This window comes from Natrix helvetica (genome assembly GCF_964273705.1).
Source record: "Natrix helvetica genome assembly, chromosome: 4".
Lineage (NCBI taxonomy): Eukaryota > Metazoa > Chordata > Lepidosauria > Squamata > Natricidae > Natrix > Natrix helvetica.
The window spans coordinates 12,106,588-12,118,914 of NC_138550.1; the positions used below are offsets into that span (position 1 = coordinate 12,106,588).

The 12,327-nt window shown below is 43.8% G+C and overlaps 1 long non-coding RNA gene across 3 annotated transcripts; it reads right to left on the reverse strand.

The window, feature by feature from the left end:
- Positions 1–516: 516 nt before the first annotated feature.
- On the reverse strand, positions 517–9,100 carry LOC309390876. 3 transcript variants are annotated; one of them, XR_014175188.1, is made up of 6 exons: positions 7,431–9,100; positions 5,188–5,368; positions 5,020–5,087; positions 3,561–3,620; positions 1,200–1,285; positions 517–782 (listed from the first exon to the last, which is right to left on the reverse strand). It is a non-coding gene; the product is annotated as an uncharacterized lncRNA (long non-coding RNA). The 3 variants fall into 3 exon arrangements; XR_014175189.1 differs by having other exon boundaries at positions 4,985–5,087; positions 5,188–5,371; XR_014175190.1 differs by having other exon boundaries at positions 5,188–5,371; positions 7,431–9,097.
- Between the last annotated feature and the right edge of the window lie 3,227 nt (positions 9,101–12,327).

Consider the following 12,327-nt stretch of genomic DNA (forward strand, 5'->3'; position numbering starts at 1 on the left):
CTGGGCCCTCTCACCGCTGTGCTAAGAGGAAACGTGATCGCGTCAGCTCCAAAGCCTGCCTAGCAGCTCGGAGCCGCCCGCACCCAGAGAAGCCCGGGACATGCCGGCAAGGTACAGCTGCTCTCAGAAATCAATAAAGATTAAAACAGACCTGTTCTCTTTCCAGAAAAGAAAATGAAGGTTGGAGAGTGCAAGTTAAAAGGTAAATATTCATTAATAGCTGGAACCACTTTGAAACGTCTCCACTGGGCTAGACTGAATTGAAAAAATCTGGGGTGTCGGCAGCGGAGGCATGGCTAAAGATCTTTCAATTCAATCCAGGGCAGTCAGACAGAATTTAACCCATGCTTGGACTCCAAGCAGCGCACAGGAGAACTCTGACTCTTCTTAACCTGCCTAATGTTGCATTAATGAGTCTGAGTCTGCTATGTTGCTTTCTAGAAGCTCACGGGAGATGTAAAAAAAAACATTCAGAGGATTACAAATTCACGAAACAAGATTTCACGGGTTGTGTGATTTATTAAATAAGCTGATTTATTAATCAACCACAGTACAGCAAAACCACAAATACAGTTGGAGAGAGCTGGGTTATTCAAAGAAAAATCTGTTTAACAATGAGAAGCACTCCAGAATATGGCCGCTTGCGAGAAACACACTTCACGGCTTTGGAAGTTAATCAGCGGCTTCCACGATTTTTCAAGCGTTACTTAATACCCAAATATTTGGGCAGAGACCATTCTGTTCCATGTCTTCCCCTTGACATTCTTCCAAGAGCCAGAAACCTGAAATGGAAGCAAAATAGACTCATAAGGTCAATCCAAAGTTATCAACCTTTCCACCAGCCCCTCAACAAGATTTAGAAAGCTGGTGTTAACCGCAGCCCCACGAAGGACAGTTCTTCTAAACAGCGATTGAAATTTGTATCGGACTTTTGTTTCCCAATCTCATCCCCAATTAACAACCTTCCCAGCTAGCCATTCATCCTCAATGCCACAAAAGGGAACCTGCCACCCGATTTTTGGCTCCATGAAGGTGTCTCCTCTGGTATAGATCACAGAGCGCTCCAGGTACCCCCTTGATATCCTACTGAGGATTTCCATCTAAGGTCGCCGCGTTAAGAGCTGCCTGTTCATCGGCAACACAGCCCTCTTTGAAGTGACCTTCTGTACCGCATCTTCTCCACGGCCTTTTTTTTTTACCTTTGGCTCGAAGTCCACTTTCAGGCAACTTTGCAGATTCCCACTGAGGTTTCCTTTGGGGGGGTGTTTCGATAAAAGGCTCACTGCTGGAAAAAGGGTGAAACGTGGTTAAGTGTCAAGTTAACGGCAAATGGATTTTAAGTTCTGAGTTATTACTGTATTTTTTGGAGTATAAGATACACACACCCCAAAAAAGGCTGAAAATTTGGATGCATCTTATACTCCGAATGCACCATATTTTTCGGAGTATAAGATGCACCGGAGTATAAGACGCATCAAGATTTTGAAGAGGCGAATTTTAAAAAAAGGTTTTGCACTCTGCAGACCGAGAAAATGGGTCCATTTTTATAAAACAAAATTGTGTTTTTCGCTCATTTTTCCCCTCCCCAGCTGGCAGGAGCATTCTATAAGCCTCCTAAAGGCTATGCATGGCCATTTTTGCAAAGGGGTGGGGTTTGGGGAGGCCAAAAATGCTGTATTCAGTGTATAAGATGCACTCAGATTTTCAGCCTCTTTTTTGAGGGAAAAAGGTGCGAAAATACGGTAGCTTTTTCGAAGCTTTTTTTCAGCCCTAATGAGGTGCTAACGAGTGGATCTTCCGTGATTTGACTGCTTTTCTCATTGCTTCTCTCTCCGACGATCAGCTGTGTGTTAGCAGCTTTTTTTATCCGCAATCGAGATAAAAAGCATGCACGCTCAAAACCAGGCAACTTATGTGCTGAAGCCGACCAGACTAAGGACGCTAGCCAGATGAATATCTGGTAGGCAGAATTCCCCCTCCCCCTATTTTCCTCCCCCAAAACTTAAGATGCGTCTTATACTCTGAAGAATATGGTAATCTGTTTCAGAAAGCAGAGCAGAGATGCGAGGGAAGAAGACACAGAAAGCAACAGACATGCTTCAGAGTTTGCAGCTTTTAGATTCTGGGCTTCAATTCTTAATTTTTTTTTCTAATGTTCCCACCAGATTTGTTGCTACCATGGCAGCAATGTAAAAATCTAGAGGAATTACTTTGCGGTCACGTCCACAGCATACCAGAAATAAGATTTTCAAGCAGCCTTGGTAGAGACCAAGTACCAGTGAGAAATTTGTCCAGTGAGCTTTGCCCCATTTTTCAACCTGTCTTGCCTCAGTTGTTAAGTGAATCACTGCGATGGATAAGTTAGTAACACGGTTGTTAAGTGAACCTGGCTTCCTCATTGACAGAAGGTCGCAAAATGCCACCACGTGACCCTGGGACACAGCAACGTCCATAAGTGTGAACTGGTTGCCAAGCACCTGAATTCTGATCATGGAAAGGAAGGCTACAAATGTTGTAACTGAAAAATGGTCATAACTGACTTTTCAGTGTCACTAAACGAACTGTTATAAGACTACTTCTACAGGTAATCCTCGCCTTATGTCCGCTTGTTGGGCACTCGACAATGAGCCCACATTTATGGCTGTCTGCAGTGCTCTGTCAGATGACCGTTTTATGATGGTTTTGTCAAAAGCCAGCATTTTCGACAAAACCAGCCCCATTAGCAAACCGTTTTAAGTTTGCTTAACGACTGTAGTGGCCACTTTCGGACTGCTGTGTTTGCTTAACCTACACCACAAAAAAGTTGTAAAATCAGGTCGGACAGATGGGTAACCCAATTTACGACTCGCGACTTACAACTAGGATGGGTCATTAACAGTCATCCATCAAGGGCTACCTGTAAGATATTGTGATCTAAATAAAGGTGTATTTATTTCAGCAATTAGCGGTGGATTTTAACTTGCCGGCTTCAATGTGAAAACTGAAAGCAAGGTCCTACTATTATCTATTGAAGATATTTAAAAGGAACACAGAAATATGTTTTCATTTAGGATGCTGCAATCGTATTTTCTTCAAGGAAAATCAGGTCTCTTGTTTTGTTATTTCGTCATCTGGAACAAAGGTTGGATTGGAATATAATGGCCTTGGGACATTAATTACAGGTAGTCCTCAGCTTACATCCATTTGCTCAGTGATGGTCCAGCGCCAGAGGTGGCATTCAGGAGCTTCTGACCAGTTCTGGAGAACTGGTAGCGGAAATTTTGAGTAGTTCGGAGAACCAGTAAATACCACCTCTGACTGGCCCCACCCCCATCTATTCTCTGCCTCCCAAGTCCCATCTGATTGGGAGGGAATTGGGGTTTTGCAGTATCCTTCCCCTGCCACGCCCACCAAGCCATGCCACACCCATTAAGCCACGCCCACAGAACCCATAGTAAAAAATCCCACCACTGATCAGTATTTTAAGCAATCCAAATTTCAGGCCAAAGGTTGGGATTATGTGCCATCAAGATTCTGAAGGCTACTATGAAAACTAAAGGAGGCAAAATTGGCCACATTACCTTTTCACGGATCACCTTTTCAGAAGGGTCAGGACGACGGGTGTCACGTTCCCTCCCCACCTGCAGAGTGAGAAAGCATTTCTTCATCATGGCCGTTCTTTAGGAGGAATGCTGGGCCTGCCCTAAGATCTTTATTGTCTTGCAATTTTACTGCACCCATCAAACTGAGATTGATGGGCAAAACGAAATCACAAGTCGGTCACTTTATGAGGCGTTTCCAACGATAAAGAAGCTACAGTTAGGCTCCATCGGGATAGACCTCAATATTGGTTTTTCAATATAGTTCAGTCCATGTTGGGACTTGTTTCATCAGAATCTGGTATCTGTGACGTAAGAACTTCATTTTATCACCTTCGACTCAATACCATCTATTTCCAGTCTACAACACAATCCTTTCAACAGTTCCAAGAAAGCTCCACACCCATTTGCACTACTCAGGTGCAAACAGATAAACCTTTGAAAGTGGCCTCCACGACTCTCTAAAACAGGGGTGTCCAAACTTGGGAACTTTAAGACTTGAAGTCGACAAGTCTTAAAGTTCCCAAGTTTGGACACCCCTGCTCTAAAAGGATGTAAATGACTAGCTGTCTTCAAGGAATATATAGGTATATCACAGAAGCGATATACACCCCCTCACATTTTGTAAATACAAAGGAGGAGGAGGAGGAGGAGGAGAGAGGAAGGGGAAGTAGAGAAGGGAAGGATGACAGAGGGAAGAAAGGAGGTTGGGAGGGGGAGGAGAGAGGGAGAAGAAAGTGATGGATAAAGTACAAATATGGTGTATAGAGAGCAGAAGAGCCAATAATTGTTTCTGGGAGTTGATGGCAAGATGAATTGATGTAAACATTTAATAATACAATACGATGTTGGCTATGTAATAGTATACATGTGATTATGTTATGAAAATGAAAAAAAAACCTTTATAACACGTTTTGTAAATACTTAAGGATATCTTTTCATGTGACAACACTGAAGAAATGACACTTGGCTACAATGCAAAGTAGTGCGCATACAGCTTGTATAACTGTGTAAATGTGTTGTCCCCTCGAAATAATGCAACACACAGCCATTCATGTCTAAAGTGCTGGCCACAAAAATGTGAGGGGGTGTATTCATTTCTGTGATATACTGTAAATCCTTCCAATCCCCACCATCCAGTCAAGAGTCCAATGGGTGTTTTTTTTTCCAAGAGGCAACTGGACTTTCCAGGTTTTCTTGGAAGATGTTTCGCTTCTCACCCAAGAAGCTTCTTCAGCTCTGACCCACCATCCAGCCCAGGTGCCTCTTGAAAAAAAAACACCTTTGGGATAACCACGACCTGGATGAGTGAGAATCTCCACAGATCTCACACTCAAGCATTCCATCAGCTAAAAATGTATCGGCAGGTGTACAAAAACCCAGAGGAAATTCAATGTAGTGCTCACAATTTGAAAGATGAAAAGGAGATGAGATTCCATACCATGCCGTCCCCGTTTCTTCATCTTATGCTGTGGGCTCATCAGGGAAAACCAGCTTGTCAACTTGCAGCTGCAGAAAAACATACAATGAATAAGTGGGCAAGGCTATCACAGCTGCATTCTTCTTTTCCTTATAGTCGTAGAAAATCTCAGCTATCAATTTCAACTACCTTGCAAGTTAAGTCTGGTTCTGCTCTCGTTTTCTTGCTCACAAGTGGTGGTGCTTGTAATATTGCTTGTGATGATTTTGGATCACCCAAGGCCAATACTGTTGGTATTTGGTCCCGATCTTGTTTTCTTGCTGAAGGAAGGGGTCAAACTCTGTTGCCTTTTCATCCTGTTAAAAGGCTACTGCTGCAAAAGAAATAAATTGTGCTTTGGACTCGATTGTGGTTGTAAGTTGAGGACTACAGGTAACAGAAGGGCTTTCAACCCAACAATGTACATGTTCCCAACAAACAAAAAAAGATACAGTGTACAAGATCATCTTAGAAATTACATCAAGAAGAATGAATTTCATAGGTACATTCACACAGGGGTGGGTTCTAGCTGGCGTTACTGCCGGTTCACTCATGGGCGCGCTTTGCGTGGGGGCTGGATGCATGCTGCGCGTGCATGCGCAATCCAATAGAACTTGTTCTGCGGATGCGCAAAACTCAAACAACAAGATGGCAGCCGTGACTGCGGCAATGGGGGAACCGGTTCGGAGGCGTGGCCAGCCAGGGTCGCTGCGGGTTCTGCGACTAAGGCTGGCATGACACTACCCGTTTGGCCGAACCGATAGGAACCCACCACTGCATTCACAGAGTAATACTGAATTCTTTTTCTGAAATTTATTCAATTCAAAAAACAGGAATATATGGATTACCGTATTTTTCAGAGTATAAGGCGTTTGACACCCCTGCCCTGCATCATTTCAGACAAATGTTAGTCCAATAATGTCCAATTGGTACCGTATTTTTCAGAGTATAAGACGCACCTTTTTCCCTCAAAAAAGAGGCTGAAAATCTGGGTGCGTCTTATACACCAAACACTGCATTTTTGGCCTCCTGAAACCCCGCCCCCTTTGCAAAAATGGATGTGCATAGCCTTTAGGAAGCTTCCAAAGTGCTCAGGGGGGAGGGGGGAAATGAGTAAAAAACAGGCTGTTCCCCCCCCCAGCAGCACTCTGTAAGCCTCCTAAAGGCTATGCATGCCCCTTTTTTTGACAAAAACCGGGCCTGTTTTCACGAAAACTGGGCCATTTTTTGCTCATTTTTGCCCCCACCTCCAGGAGCACTCTACAAGCCTCCTAAAGGCTACGTATATTTTTTTTAAACAAAAAACGGGCCCATTTTTGCAAAAACTGAGCCGTTTTTAGGTCTGCAGCGTGCAAAAACTTTTTTTTTAATTTGCCTTTTCAAAATCTTGGTGCGTCTTATACTCAGAAAAATACAGTAGGTTCAGTATTTGGCTCAGTTTGTACTCAAGGCAAGTAGCTATTCGAGAGTTAGTGGTATCATGGTTAGAAACCGTGGTAAAGCAGCATCTAGATTTAAAACCAGAAATATTTTGTTGGGTATTTTAAAGGGAATATCTATTTAATTTTACACATGTTGACTGGGCGGGGGCTAACGGTGACCAGGTGGGCACGGAGTTCTACAGAGGTGGTAATTTGCCGGTTCTTCAAACTGATTCAAATTTCTGCTACCGGTTCACCTGAACCGGCTGAATACACCCTCTGGTCATCACCAACAAGGGAGCCCACTAGGTCACTCATGCTAATTTCAAGGCAATTTCTTTATTGATTACTTTCCATTGTATTGAGAAGCAATTATGCCCCCTTGGTCATCTTATCCTTTGCTCAGCGATACAAAATCCCAAGGAATGTCATTTTTATACAGCAAGGGCCCAGAAAGTCCACAAGCTTTTGGTACCGTGTTTCCCCGAAAATAAAGACAGGGTCTTATTTTCTTTTGACCCTCGAAATAAGCCTTTGGCCTTTTTTTCGGGGAGGTCTTATTTTTGAGGTGCAGGAGGCGGCGAGCAGGGTCACCTCATGGCTGCTGCTGCGTTGCAATATTTTCGGGGGTGGGTGGGTTATTTTAGTGCATGCGCTCCAAAGCCCGATTATCCGGGCTTATTATCCGGGGAGGTCTTATTTTCGGGGAAACCAAGTAGAAAGGATACTTCAGTCCCTTTGTTCAGAATGGCTGTCACATCATTCTCTCTTTTCAGAGCAGTTGAACATCTTGCCAATCATCACGACAATCCCATCAGTCGTATGAAAACGACCTCAATTCTCACGCCAGGCCTTCGGCGTGGCGTTATTTCCGATTTCAAAAGCCCTTCTAGGATAACCCACTAGATCCCAAAGTTATCTACCTATCGGTAATGGTTATCGGTTTCAGGATTAATGACTTCAGTATCTTACCAAATCTGCCATAGATATTGATAGAAGAGCTCAGGGTTGAACTGCAGAGTCCTTGGTGCTTTCTGAGCGTTGTCGTTTTCTTGCAGACATCTCATTACCAAACTAGGTAATATCATCAGTTGGACTAGGGAGTAGGGTTTGTTCCCATTTCATACACTAGAGTGGCTTGCCTTATCAGCATTGGTAGGAGTGGCCCTGGTGGATGGCTGTGAGCTTGCCAGTCCCTTGACTGGGGTATTGTTTGCTTCTTGATGGTTGGTCTAATGTTAATCTCGGGTGTTAATCCTTGTTCATCTGGATGTTTATTGATGGTGAGGGGTTTTCATGTCTTCTGACTGCTGATTGGTGTTTACAGACCTTGACCTGCTAATCTTCTGCCCTGTCTGTCCAGAGTGGCTGTTATGGGCTTTGCAATGTTATATTGTAGATTATTCCTGTTTTTTTCTTCTTCTTCTGGGGGCTGCTGGGTCTCTTGGTTTATTTCTATTTCAGAGGGCTTTGGTCGGATTGTGTGCTTGCAGTGACGCCATGTGGTTGCTAACAGTCTGTTGTCGGTTGGTGTAATGGCTTTACAAGGGACAGTGTATTTCTAATTTGCCATTACCAATTTGCCACCCGGAATGAAGATATCCAAGGAAAGGTAGTGGGATTCCCTAGTGAATTTTAATCCTTTGAAGATGTTGTTGAAGGGGTCCTTGTGTGGTCCCTACTTGGCCCTTTTAAATAATGACAAAGGTGTCATCTACGTACCTGATCTATATTTTGGGTTATGTGTATATGGCTGTTATTGATATTATAGTCTCTATTCATTCAGAAAGCAGTGATCCCGCAGGGGTTCCTCTGATTTGTTGATGTGTGTGTCAGCCGAAGTAAAAGGACGTGGTTAGATAAAGTTTGGCAAGGTCCACATTTCTGGTTAATTCAATTTTAGGGTTAGGTCAGCGCTGTCACGGATCATTGCCTAATTTTGGATCTATGGGATGTAAAAAGAGCTGTGACATCCAATGATGGTGATACCTCTGTGAGGTATCTGAGCCTTTGAAGCCTTTAGCCACGTTGTATGTTGAAGTTCCTGATAATGATACAACTGAACGAAGAAGTATGCCTGTCCTGCATGCTTTGGGGTATCCACAGAAGGATAAGAGGACGGGTCCACTACTTTTCATTGGCCACTGGTCTTTTCTTTAGCAATAGCGCTTAGGCTTATATAGCCCCCTCTGAGCTCTTTCACAGAGTCAGCTTATTGCCCCCAACAATCTGGGTCCTCATTTTACCCACCTCGGAAGGATGGAAGGCTGAGTCAACCTTGAGCCGGTAAGGTTTGAACTGCTGAATTGCAGCTCGCAGTCAGCTGAAGCAGCCTGCAGTACTGCAATCTAATCAATGCGCCACCTCGGCTCTTCTTTGGTGAATTTCCCTTTCTTGGTGAGGTCACTGAGCATTCTCTTGATCCAAATGATTCCTTTTGCTATCGGGTTGGTGTTTGCCGGTGCAACGTTGTCTTCTCGTAACTGTTTCGCTTTCTGTATGTATTTTTGATGGAGCCATGCTAATAATCCTGGTTTCAACCCTCATCTTCTGGAAGGATGATGGTAATCTGGTTACCTCTAGATTTTTTGAGGGCTGCTCCATCTTCTACTTGGAGTTGGTTTTGTTCTCGTCTTCTTTCTGATGCTTTGGGGGGGGGGGTGTCTCTATAGGAAATCAGGTAGTTTTATAAATGCTCCTTCTAAGGCAGGGGTGTCCAAACTTGGGAACTTTAAGACTTGTGGACTTCAACTCCCAGAATTCCCCAGCCAGCAGAGCTGGCTGGGGAATTCTGGGAGTTGAAGTCCACAAGTCTTAAAAGTTCCCAAGTTTGGACACCCCTGTTCTAAGGCTTGCAAAGAATTCTAGTTGACCGGCATCCCCGGAGTTATAATTTAGGGCTTTAATGTAGGGTGTTGTGTTCTGAGGAAGATAGTGGGCGGCCTGGATGGGTTGACCAGCCATTCGGGCTCTGGTTCCCTTTGATTCTGGAGTTTAGTTTGGCTTCCCTTTCTCCAGCTTGTCTTGGAGCTTGACCATGGTTTGTCAGCCTTTCCATATGCTCTGGTGAGACTTGGTCCTGGTTGTTCTTTGAGGTTCTCCATGGTCTGCTGGCATTTGTTTAATCTGAAATGTGCATCTGGGATCTTCTTGGATCAACAGCACAGCAGCTTGACTTGAACCATAGATGCATACTTCCTTTAAAAAAAGAGAGAGAAAATGTTTTGTCTAAATCTGATAAGCTTTCCTCTAATATACCGTATTTATCAGAGTATAAGACGCACTCCCCCCCTTAAAGAGGGTGAAAATTTAGGAGCTACACCGAGTGTAGCCCCGCCCACCCCCACCCTTTGGCCTCTGCCTCCCAGCAATTTACCTCCTTGCAGCCAACAGCAAATAGCCTGTTTCAGTTTCATCTCAACCTGATTAGCACAAGCTTAGGTGCGTCTTATACTTTGGAGTGTCTTGTACTCCAAAAAATACGGTAGTTTCTTTTTTCCACTTCAATGAACATTTTTGCTGAACGGATTTGACCGTGTTACTTTTGGGTAAGAGCGAAATAAACGAACCCCTATGTTATCAGCTACCATATCTGACATTGCCAGCCAGCATCGAAAGATCTGATGCAGGGACTAGCGACTCAAAGCACGGAGTTGGTGATGTAACAGACTCTAGGGCCGACTCGTACGCCTTCTGATATCTTTAAATTTGCTAATGAAACTGCAGAATAAATTTATCCCAGGTCTCATTGTCACCAATGTAACTTGTTTTACAATGATGGAAGCAAAACCTGAGTTTTCTGTAGCCTCGTTGCATCGTTCGGCAGGCACAAAATGAGATGTGCCCACGCGGAATACATCAACAAGGCAGGAATTTGAACTTAAGTCCACGGTACAAACAGTATTTCTTTTAAAACAAAACAAAAACCCCAACCTATAGCATTACCTTCAAAAATTTGTTTAAAGAACTGCAGCTAGCTTTTAATTGTTCCTTGTCAGGATTTTTCCGGAATAGAAAATATTTCACCATGAGAGTTTTCAGGAACAGAGGCTGTATAATGCAAGTAGTCCTCAACATATGACACATATTTGAGTTTGCGGATCTCACCGTTGCAAATGACTCTGCATAAGCGCGGAGCCACCGAGCAGTCACTGTTCTTGAACTCAGGGCTGTTGTGGAAAATGTCGACGATTTCATCAGGTGAGATGGTTGATGGCTGAAAGTTGCATGACGATGGTTGCCAACTTTTGGGCTCAATTGCGGTTGTTAAGTCAACAGTTCGATTGAAGTTACAACGGCCCTGAGAACAAAAATGTTGAATTTCCTTTAGTGCACATGGGTGAGCTTTTGGCTTGAACTTACACATTTTTCACTGTTCCCACTTGTCTCAACAAAAATACCAGGTTGCACAAGCACAGCAGCTTGAGAACCAACGATGCCACATGCTGAACTGATCTCGCACTGTTTTTTGAACAAGCCATCAGGAACAACTGCTGGTTGCAGATACCATACAGTGCGGTTATAGGTGGAGTTTTTTTTCCTCCAGAGCGACAAAGAAACAGGTATACGGCAGAGCCCCAAACCATAACCACCTAGTTATTTGCGGGATCGTATCCTGGCCCATACATCCCTCCAGCCGATTCGCTCACAGAGAGGGACTCCTCCGGGTGCCGTCCACTAGGCTGTGCCAGCGGGCGACGCCTAGGAGAAGGGCCTTCTCTGTGATGGGCCCGACCCTCTGGAATGACCTCCCCCCCCCCCCCCGACATTAGAATGACTACGGATCTCCGCTCCTTCCGTCAGAAACTTAAAACCCACCTATTCCAGCTAGCCGGCTTGGCCTAATTCCACCTATCCCACCTCAGTCCTATTTCTAAATTTTTTAAGATTGGTTTTAAGGTCTGTTTTTAAATTTTTATAAATTGTACAGGGGTTGTTAATTTGATTTTTACCTATGTGTATGATTGTTTGTATGTCTTAAATTTATTCCTGTACACCGCCCCGAGTCCCTCCCGGGAGAGGGGGCCGTCTAGAAATTTAATAAATTATTAATTATTATTATTATTATGTATTAATAAGGAATGCAAAACATTTCAGGAAGGAGCGGTTCGCATCACTTCAAACATTATTCATCTCCAAAACGGATTAATTCACATACCCCAAGCACTAACGGGTGCCAACTAGGGGTGAAATTCAGCAGGTTCGGGAGAACCAGTAGTGGAAATACCACCTCTGGCAATATCCTTCCCCCAGGAGTGAGGAAGGAATGGGGCTTTTGCAGTATCCTTCCCCTGCCACGCCCACCAAGCCACGCCTACAGAACCGATAGTAAAAAAAAAAAAATTTGCATTTCACCACTGGTGCCAACGTACCTTTTTATTTGCCCCCAAAATTGGTTTTCCTAGAGTCTGAAATCAAGAATTGTCCATGAATTAGGAAACATTCTTATCAATAGCTCAAATACTGTGCATTATGTTCAAAGCAATGAAAAGTTGTATTTTCCTAGCAGAGACTTTTTGACGTTTTGCCACTTAGAACAGTTAAGCTTTATAATTCTACTAGCGCAGCCTGGGTATATATTTATCTTAATGCTGCATTAGAGGGAGCTCCTTACTGGGAAGCCGTTACCATGGCAACTCCGTGTTGTACAGAAGAAGCCATTTAAGGTACAACAGGCTGTATCTTAACAGAACCTGAATCCAAAATGCATACTATCACTCTCAAAAGTACTGTGACTTGATACTATAGATATAATTCAGTTCTTTCCATTTCCAAGGCCCAGGCATTCCGGAATTATGCTGGCACAGACATGGACACACACACACACACTGAGGAGTGTTAGGGGTGTCTTACACTCCCACAGTATGTT